Genomic DNA, 12,238 nt, shown 5'->3' on the forward strand with positions numbered 1-12,238 from the left:
TTTAAATTTTTGATTAAAAATATAACATTTTTGGAACGATGTTTTTTTTTAATTTTGGTATACGTATTTAACAATTAATTATTTTGGTTCGTAAATCGTAAACGCATATTTAATATTTGTTTTTTAGAGTTTGTATAAGGCCTTGCTCTATACTGGTAATATATTTTACACTATAAACATATTACAACCATGATTTTAAAATACAAATACCTAAGTTATTATGATAGTCGATGTAAAACTTCTGCTTGAAGTATCAACATTTTAATACTATGACTTAGGTTCTTACAATCATTCTCATTTAACTTTAAACTTAAATCCTGTGATAAGTTGCCTATTGTGTAATAGACATTAAACACTGAAACATGCATACATATAATGTATAAATGAACAATACATCATCATTTGAATAGCTCTTATATAATTACGTCCATTGAATAAATAAGTGTAACCTTCCAAAGAATATCTACTAAAAAAAAAAAAAATCGAGTATAATAGTAGGTACTTATAATAAAATTATATATTTATATGAAAGAACAATGGTCAATACTGACAGTTGACAATAATCAATATATATATATCGTTATACGATTATAATAATGATTTAACATTCAATCTAAAAATATGAAATTAGATAAAATAAACATTTAAAAATAGCAAATTAAATGCACATATTATATTGCACTACTTATAGTTAATATTAAGAGATTTGTATTTTATTTGTTTATTGCTGCAATTTTCTTTTTATAAACTCATAAATAACTGACATAAATTATAGCTCTAACATCGTATGGTACAATATTGCGCAGATTACATAATGCCCTTTTATCAGGTTTTATGTTACGTAAATTACCAAAATTAATTTTTAGATGCGGTACAAATTACATTTATTTTATAAAGTTTGAAAAAATAATCCTATTCATTACAATTTTAAATTACATACGCCCATTTTATATACATATAATATGTTTAAATATTGTAATATATTAGCCGCAATAACGTAACCTAAATGTTACCAAGTCACCACCGTTACCACGGCGTTATGTGTGCAAGTGTGCAAGTGATAAGGTGGGTTTCCACTTCATACGTGTACGTTTACGTGCATATATTGGAAGGATACGTTCGCCATGAACAGTCTCACCATTGGCGCAAATAGGGGGGGGGACTTGATGGGGACTTAGTCCCCCCAAATGTTGGTCAAGTCCCCCCAGTTCAAAATCTCGTAATTAGTACTAATTTTCATATTCTGTGGTACTAAGCAATATGGTATATGGGAGGGGGCTTGAGTCCCCCCAAAAAATGTAGTCAATATTTGCGCCTATGGGTCTCACAAACGTTTCCCATCGGTTAATATGGGTTAGATCGGTTAGGATTGATAACATATTAGTTACCTCTTATATTCTTATGTTATCAATATTTTTATCAATATATAGAGCCGTGTATACGTGGAAAGTTGAACAGGATCCAACTTCATGGTATAAATGGTCAAGCCTGTGGTAAGAACTTATAACACTCTGGTATACCAAAAGTTTACCTAGTATATCAACCAATCACAGAAAAGTATTTTTTGCACGTACACGTACACGTATCAAGTGGAAACCCGCCTATACGTCCAATCATTTTGAACGCCTTGTTTTTAAACAGCAAAATACCCTAGGTTAGGAAAAGTTAATATTTATCCTGGAACGGTTTACCGATCAAACCATACGATGTTTAAACTTTTTAAGTTTGTTTTTTCTTCTTCGCAATTATGGTTTAAGAAATATAAAAATAACTATATTTGATTGCCTAATTTTAAAGGCGGTATTGCTTATTTAGAATTACGTAGGTATACACTTTATACGACGATTAATTTATTAATTTCTGTAAGTTTAAATACCTGTATTGGCAAAAAATATAAGCTAACAAATACCTATTTAATCACGAGTTGATTGAACTTGCCTTTATCTATGTGTGACCAAGTAAATATAACCTTTGCTCAATAAACCTATATAGTATTGTAATAATTACAATTACATTATTGTAATAATTATTTGTATAGTATGTACTATGTGCATATCATGCATAGTATGTGTGTACGTAGATTAGGTTCTTAAACACAATACAAATGTTTGGTAATATTAATTATTTTACAAGTTGGGTATATAATTGAAATTATTAAAATGTAATCCATACGTTTTATAGTTATGCACATTGTTGTATCGATGATTTTATCATATCACATTATATAATATATAATATTTTTACCAACAGGAAATAATACGAACGTCGAACACAAATATAGTATCAGAAATTATCGCTACTAAAATATATAACTATGACTTCTAAATGACTTATCGACTTATTAAATATTTAAATACGACTAAGTAGTATGTGGTATGTATTGCACCATTCAACTATCCGTATTCGAATAATATGTACTTTATGTTCAAATCCAATGGAGTAAATAAATCATTATCTTTTTCGATTTGAACTAGATATACATATAATTATAATAGTTACCTACTTAATAATATTATCTTAGAAATATATTTAGAAATAATGTGTAAGTAACAAAATAATAATAATAAAAAAATTGTTTTTAAAATTAATTAACTCTTCTGTTTTAATTATAAATTAGTGTTTACATAATATAATAACTATAAAGTGAATAAAGACCTTTTCATATGATTAAAAACCGCAATTCATTAGAGTGACAACGTGGCACATTATACCTACAGACCCGATCGTTGAAATTGACAATGAAACCTAATCAAGTAAAATATGCGTCATCATATTATTATGTGTAAAATATTTTGTATGTACACTAAAATATTTTTTCTCTTAGACCATAACGGTATTATGAATTCGCTTTCAACTCTCACAATTTATTTGCATAAACTGAACAAACAGTTATAGTTTAGCGGTAAACAAATGTTTGTATTTCTACTAAAATTATAATAAATAAATCAACGATTTAGTACGCCAAGAAAAAGCTAAGTGAAAACCGACATATTGTGACGAGATTAAATTTTAAAATTGTATTGATTGCCACACCAAAAATATTAAATAGGAAATAATGGTGATTGGTGATCCTCGCCCATCGGGTACCTATATATACCTAGTAATATTTCAAGTTTTAAAAGTTAAAAGCCTAGGTAGTTTTTGTAAATGTATTACACATATCTACATGTCTACATGTATGCGAGGATATTAAGAACTTGGATTTAAAGGTAACATATAATTGAATAATTGATTATAAAAACTATTGTCTATTATATTTTATAATCTATAATTCTGTAAATGATAAACGTTCAGCCACTTTCAAATTCCAAATATCAACTATGGAAATTGAAATATAGTTTATTTGGGTTTATTGTTAGAACTTCTAAATTATATTATCAATGTATAACATACTCATTTCTCTTATAATATTCCTAGTACCTACCTGTCCTACCTATCCGGTCCATGTGCATTTTACATAGGTACATTTAAACTAATTTTTTTAATAGTTATAAGTTATGATAAAATATTAAAATGTGTAGTGCGTACAGACGTACAGTGTTTATTTCATTCACCTTTCTTTGGGATGGGTCAGAGCAAAACAGCCCTAAAACAGTATAGTATATGATAATCTGACATAAATAATAATATTAAAGGTATAGTTGCCTACGTCATATTCTTATTTTGAACAGAAAATGAATAAAGGTTTATAACCCGTATACTTGACTATGTAAAACGTTCAGACTTCTTTTGTCGATGATTTTAACCATAAATTTAATATTTAAGATTAAATTTAAGTTTTTATAAAAGTAATAAATATTCTCATCGATGGTTTAATAACAAAGTTATTATGCTGGATAAACTCTTTGTTATTTTTGTAAGTTTTATATAAATAAAAATAATGTTTTCTGCTCATGTTTTATTCATAGTCAAACACACCTATAGGGAAATTATTTTCCAGAAATATATAACGAACATAATCTTCCTTTCATCCCCGTGAATGGAATTCACCAAAAATGCACATTAAATGTTTTCGTATTCCGACACTGAAAAATATATATATATAATACATAATAGGTGATCCATTTAAGTGTATGCTGTTACTCATTAGTTGGAAGTTGAATTTCAATGGAATTATAACTTTTACATGATTTGTTGTTTTTGCAAAACAACATTTTGGAGGAAAAAAATTGTTTACAATTTTGTGTATCTATCATTTGTTGGGTTTGTACGTTTTTAATGACAGCATGCTGTGATATTGTATGCGCATACAATATAATATTCTGAAGTAGAATATTTTTCAGAGTACCTAATTATGTAGTTTTGTAGGTACATAGAAATCGAAATACCCTAATTGTTCTAATATAATTAGTGCTAAACTCAAAATATAATGGGTCTGGGATCATCGTGTATATTATGTATAATATTATCAATTATGTATATATTTTATAACATCTAATTTTATGATTCTCTTGGAAATCCATATTAGGTAATCTGTACTGGCTACAAAACTGCAATAAACACGGTCATGAACGATAATAATAACTATATAGATACCAATAGGTTATATAGTATACTCTACACTTATACGTGGTAATAATAACCAGACTTAATTATTTTTACTGCATGGTTCTTATAATGGGTAATTACTAATTGAGAAATGTCATATAATTTGATAATAAATAATAATTCAGATTTCAGAATACAGATTATTTAATTAAAAAAAAAAAAATAAGGCATACGAGCGTTTACGTGCGTATTTGTATTTTGTACTATTTTTACAGAATATACGCAAATTCAGCAAAATTTGGATAATGGATAAACGCCGTATACCCTCCAAAATATCACTGATTCACTTATTATACTTAAACTAGGACTAACTTTTTTTAAATAATTTTGATGGAAAAAATCTTATTACTCCTCCACTGTTAACCGCCAGTTTTAACATGCCATTATTTTCGTTACTGGAATACGTAAATACCACACTCAATACACACTGGTCAGCACTCTACAATATATACGTTTATGATGTGAGGAAAAAACTTACTCAATGACCGAAGTACCAATCAGAATGTGTATAACTAGCAAAATAACAAATAAGCAATATTATATTATTGTGATAACAAACATTTGAGGAACGGCCGAACGGGTAAACAATGATGAACGTATTCATCAATAGCTCAATTATCAATAACAACTATCGTCACCAAGCCGAGAAAATAATTTCAAAATAGAGTTCATCATTCAAACAATTACGTCATTATTTTATCATTTATCGAAACAATATTGCTTTTCTATAAGAAATGTTTAGTACAAGACACGTGTATAGATCACGTTATAAAAGGCACAAAAACCTTTTTTTTAAATTTTTTTAATAATATATATTTCAAAAAACGGCGATGAGATTGTCTTTAAAATATTGTTCTTTGTATGAATCTCATAATATATAGGTATTTTTGCTGTAAAACAACTTTTTAATGATGTTTTGTTTGTTTTGCGTTGGCATAAAACTAACGACTTGACATAAATTATTGAAGTTTAATTCCGAAAAAAAATTATGTCGGTACCTATACAACGTGGCGCTATATATATATATATATTATATATATATATATTCAAAACCAGCAAAGAAATGGTACGTATATGGCAATCCTAATGGCCTAATCAATACACATAATAATATGCGAATTATGTTTCGCGTACTCGTGTGCCACTGGATCAGTGTATTGCCATATTTTTGTTATTATTATTTCTTATACACTATATAGGTAACTTTCCTAATATACAGGCTATACAGCTCTTACAGTGTTGCTGCACGTCTACCTAAATGGAGGATTTTACGAGCGTCACGACGTTCGAAACCGCACTCTTGCTGTTCATGACCGCACACATTTTGTTTAATGATGAAAATGAAGGGTTGATAATTCAAAACCATACACATTTGATTGAAAGTTGAAAATTAAATACTTATTATTGTTAAATAAATCAACGTAATTGTATTAATACAAATTGATAAAAAATAAATTTAAAATAGATATACGATAAAATAAAGTATAGGCATAATGTTTAGATTGGTATACATTTGTATACATACATGATACATCCAAGAGTTTTCAAATATTGAGGTATTCATGTTCAATGAATGTTATTTCATTGTTTATGAATTATGAGTCGATTACCATATATAAATTTGAAATAACTTTATTTCTTTACCCTTATCTACTTTACGTCTACGGTCACAGTACAACTTACTCTATGCCGCGGTGCCTTGTCGTATTTTAGATACAATATGTATGCGTTATTGATACGCATATAATATCAGTTTGTGAGGGAATTAAATAGTGGGATTTTGGGAAAACTTTACGGTAGGTATATTGGTGACGTAGAGAAACGTACGTCAAGATTTGAACTTTTTTTGGAAGTGTGAGGTGTGGTGGCCGTCGGAATGAAAATATTTTAACATGCAACATAATAATATTATGTTATTTAGAAAAAAAACATACCTACCTATAGAAAATTAAAGCCAAGATCTTAATCTAATTTCACACCAGATACATTTTGAAATAATCTAATATTAAGCTTTTTATAACTGTTTTAAATTCTTAAAATATCAGTTTCTTAATAGCTTGTGTTTAATTAAAACATAATAATTATTAAAAATGATTTGGTGTAAACACAGAAGACTAGGTGACGAGTTCAGAACAGTTTTCAAAATTGAAATTGAATAGATTGAACAGAGTTCATTTTTGGACATTCAAAGACCATTTTAGCGCTTGAAAAATCTAGTGATGAAGACCCTTAATCAATGATATTATTGTCATACATGTGTTGAGGTAGGCACAGTGCGAAACCTGTACAGAACGGGCAGTCGTCCGAGACCATAAGAAGCTAGTGTGCATTATAGACGGACACGTATTATTTAGAATTCCTATCTTTTTGCAGGGACAAAACCTACCCTCGCCTATAATATTGTCCGTTCGAGGGAGGTGTCTATCGTCCGCTATATTATACAAGTGCCCGTTAAGACTGCAAGTTTCACTGTATGAGGTAGTGTCGTATCATCTACCTATACATTCAAGTCCACTCTACATAATATAGTCTACGTCATAATATAATGTGTGTGTCATGTAAGTACTCGTGTGTGTGTGTCCTTTTCTCGTGTGTGTGTGCATGAATTACATATTATTATAACATGCGCGTATGACAATAATATTGATTATCCTTTATCATTTCGTAGTTGTTATTGTAGCCGGACAGCCGGTATATAATAATATGATATTAGCACACGCAAACACGAATTGCGCTTGTTGTTATTAACTGAATAATTATTTGCGTAATTAAAATTATTGCGCGACGTATTAATTTATCGCAACAACGAGTAACGCGCGTACGTGTGTGACTCGCACAATAATTCGTTTAACCCGCGACCACCGGTATTATAATATTACGTTATAGTTACAACTCGTTATAATTATAAGACTTAAATAATACGTTATACTATTGTGCGCGATAAATGCGGATTTTTATTGTATTCGTAATCTTTATTGTTGATAACGATTAACATTTAACAATATCATAATACGTATAATATTATTTCATTAACCTTGTGCGTGCAGTCTGCGTAGGGACGCGAAACGTGTTTCGTTAATTAAAATAACGATCGCGTTTTGATTCGTCCGGCTGTGACGCGTCGTCGTCGTCGTTGCCGAGACGTTGACGCAATCGCGGGGAAGATAACAATAATAATAATAATATAGCGTTTAAGAAAAAACTAAAAACAACCGACGCTCACGCGTGTCCATTGTTTCGGAGTAACATTTTTTTTTGCGCGCGGAGCACTGCAGCAGCAGAGGCAGCGCGTCACTGCACAGAACCGTTGGCAAAATCCGATATGACCCAGATCGCGCGCAGCATGTAACGACGGGCAAGTCGGAGGAACTCGAAACGGGGCGTTTTCGAGAATCGGACGCGTCCGCGAATCGAAACGACGCAGATTTATAACAATGTGTAATAGTAATATTACATTACTACGCTCTAATAATATTTTTTAAACACTGTTCACGGACAGGCGAATAATAAATTGCTTACGCGCGATGTTACAATCGTGGAAACCGGAATCGATCAAACGACTCGGTACTTATGGTACTTACGGCATAAGACTTTACACGATAATATTATTTCCTTCGATCTGCGTGTTTATATCATTAGTGTTGTGGGGGAAAAAAATCCCGGTAGTCGAATCATCCGGAAAAAATCACGGTACCGTCTGACGGTTCTCACGTAAATAAATTATAGCAAAAGCAGATGGTATGTTATAATATTATAGGTAAAGGTACACCTAGCCAATATACGTAAACATAATATTTTATAGTGTCTATACGGTGTACCCGTCATAAATATGTACGAGTATGTACGACACGCGCATATGGTATATAAATATAAATAAATAAGAACAGAACATTAAAATATTACACGGGAGACTCTTTACTAAACACTAGTTTTCATTAAAATAGCTATCGTTTTTGGAAATATTTGATAATTTGAAGTCATTATAAAACGACATTTTTAAATTAAAGCGTTTGAATTAAAATTGTTCGATATAGAATATTCACCGTCAAATTAACGAATTCTCCCATAAATCGATTTTTGATATTTTGTCGTAATTAAAAAACGAATAACCGTAGACACTTTATTAATTGTCACCAAATGTTTATACTATAGCATTTTCCATACATGTTAATATTTAGTACCAGTTTGTTAGCAGCGGTAATACGTTGCCAAAAGAAAATTATTTAATAGAAGTGCTATAAGTATTTAGAGTAACAAATTAACGAAATTAATTTACCAAAATCCTGATTTATCAATTAATACAAGCCGATCATGAGCAACGTACAAAATAAATATAACACAATGTTGCACTTACATTGTGAAAATAGTTCTAATAACAGTATAACACACACTCGTCAGAAGTTGATATTAATTCGACTTAGAACAATGTAGGAGAATTAAATAAATCAAACAACAATGCATAAACAACATACGCAGTACGAGGAACTTTTCTACACTGTGCTCGGAAAATACCAAAACACATATTCTATTATGGATGGCTATTATGGATAACCTTTGTTAAAGACAAGCATGGAAATGTAAAACAATGGGAATTTTTTTTTGAATAATGATTTTCAGATATACCTATGTTGTTACTTGTTAGTTGTTACTAATCAGTAATCAATATATACCTACAAGACCTACAAATTATTATGCTTATCGAGCACATAACTAAGGTCTAAGGTAAGTGGTAGAAGCCCAATTGAGTGTTAATCCCCTCCGGGAGGGGGATAAAGAAGAATTCAAGAAGTGCACTTACCTTGAAGTGAAGCATTCATATTCATAATTATCCATTACTTCATCATAACTTAATGGTCTTGATTTAATGGTGTGTCCCTCTATATTTGATTAATGATAAGTGAAATTAAAATGTACCTAATTAAATTGAACTTTTTACTAAATTATTTATTGCAATTCGCGTACTCAAATACCATATTTAAATAATTTAAATAATTTAAAAATTCAAAAAACAGAAAAATTAATAAAATTAATAATTTCAAATTTCCAAAAACGTTTTGGCATAAAAACGATGGTAAATAATAATGATATGCTAATTGATAATAAATATGATATGATAACTAATAAGAAATGTGCGTACTGTCCCTAGACGCTCGTACCAAGACGTATCAATAGTCAATACACCTAGACCTGATAATAATTGCGTCATATCAAATTGTTTTGAATATCTACACATTATATGACAAATTATGTTTATGTAAGCCACAAATTTTGTCTGGAATTTATTAATTTTTCTAGAAAACGAATTTAAGAAGTTGGCCAAATCACAATAATGGATTTTAAATACGCAAATGTCTATCTTTCGCAGTACAAATGACTGCGGCTAATAAGATATACAATTAGCAGGTCACGGTGGTGTCATGACATTAGATGTGTCAAGTTTGTGTTCAACATTTTAATATTTTTTACCGTTATAATTTCTTGGGTTTATTTTCCTCTTTCAACGACAACATACATTTTTAATACCATATCCTCAAGCAGAATATTTTAGCGAATATTTAAATATAGGTACCTACAAGAGAATTGAATTTCGAACAAGTACCTAGTTAATTAGTAATAAACTTATAAATATTAAATTTTAGATGAGCCGTGTATAGTGAAACAACCTTTCGCGGAGTATAGGTACTTCTGTGCCACTCCAGTCATTTCAGCTAAACTTTCAATACTTATAAAGTTATAATTTTTCACATATTAATATTCCCTGCTTCAGAGTATGAAATTAAAAATGCATGCTTTCATTCAAAAACGAAAAATTTGGATACTAAAAACTTGATAACGATAACAAATATAATTATTTTCAAAAATGTTTTTTAACGACTGAAAATTATCTAAAAGAACTATTTACAAAAATGTTAAAATATTTTGAAAAAATAATTGTTTACCTTTAAAATAATCATCCTGTCTACCTATAAATATGACTCGTCCTAAATGTAATAAATATGAAAGGGACCGCCTAAAGTTTTTTTTTCTATTTCTGTTTATCATAATAAAATTAGACTATTTAATATAACTAAATTGTTTTAAATTTAAATATTTATTTTCCGTCCTTTGATTTTTTTTCAAACACTAAATTTGTTGTTTACTTGCATCAACCACGATTTCCCCACTTTGTGCTATTGCTATATTATAAATTATAATACAATTATGTTGGTGTTTGAATTGTGGTAAATAATTTGTGTTAAATGGAAAATTATTTTTTTTTTTAATGTATTACAGCGTTTTGATAAACATGATAAAATATAACAATATGAATATTTGTACACTTTTTGTATTCGATATTGTGGATTATACTGTTCAATGGTGTAAGTTATGATTCATGTACTTTGTTTCAGCGTATAATATAATAACTATATTAAATGTATTATTAACATTTATCACGCTTCATTTGCGACCGCTTAATTTTTATACTTAGTTTGTCTTTCCATTTAAATAGTACCTACCATGATTTTCATGTTCATTTTCACCTCGCATTCGTTTGATAATTATAATTTATATTATAGGACAAAAAAAAAAAATTGAGGTAATAATAAAAAAAAATTATTTTCTTGGGAGCGACAATATCCACCCAGGAGGCCTTAGCACACACTGAGGAATCATACAAAGTATCAAAGATATGTTTTTAAACGTAAGATAAAAATATTTTTGATACACAGGGTGATTCACCGGGCATGCTCATACCCATTTTCCTTTAATAATGAAAATTATGATATTTTAAAATTATATAATATTTAATTAGAGACCATATTTTAATAGACCTATTTAAAAAGGTGTTCTGTAGCGACACAAACTTTGTTTTTCAAATGAGAACATCCATTTTTACTATAAATTATTGCAGTAGTGGATATTTGAATGTTTACCTACCTACCTAATTCAAATTTCGAATGAGTAGTTTCCCAGCGTTATACTAAGAATGATTAAAAATAGTCCTGGCCTATTATAATGGTTTCACAAAAATATAAATTATATCTAATATTAGATCTAGTGTTTATTATACAATTTTTTTAAATCACAAATACTGATGGGTCACCTAATATAAATTACTAACATTTTCAATCCCATATAATAAACCTATTATCCTCAGTAAAGGTACACAAAGTTAAAAACTCAAAAAAACTCGTTCAAATTTAGATATTTTACGACAAAATGTTCAGTAAAATTCACTGATAATTAATTTACAGTAGAAAAATAGGTTCTCATTTGAAAAACAGAAGTTTGTATCTCCACTTTTTAAGTACCTAGTACAAAAAATTTCAAAAATTTAAAAGTACAATCTCTAAGTATATTTAAAAATTCCAAAAAACAGATTTTTAATAACTGCATTGTTGAAGAAAAATAGGGAAAGAGCGCATGCTAGGAGAATCGCATGCTTAGAGAAGCATCCTGTATATTATATTACGCGCGTGTTTTCTTTATTGTCATTTTATTATAATATATTATTTTCTCAAGGGACGTCGGCGATGGTTCCTAGTTCATCGTGGGTACCTATATATATATATAGCGGGGAGGTCGCGGTTAGGATCGATTTTTCGCCCACCGAACCGATCGTCCGTGGACCGGTTCGGAGGGGGCCCACGTAAGCAAGTATATACGTCCCCCACATCAATATTATCATTACTTATACGTATTATAAAAT

The sequence above is a fragment of the Metopolophium dirhodum genome, chromosome 9, assembly GCF_019925205.1.
Source record: "Metopolophium dirhodum isolate CAU chromosome 9, ASM1992520v1, whole genome shotgun sequence".
Classification (NCBI taxonomy): Eukaryota; Metazoa; Arthropoda; class Insecta; order Hemiptera; family Aphididae; genus Metopolophium; species Metopolophium dirhodum.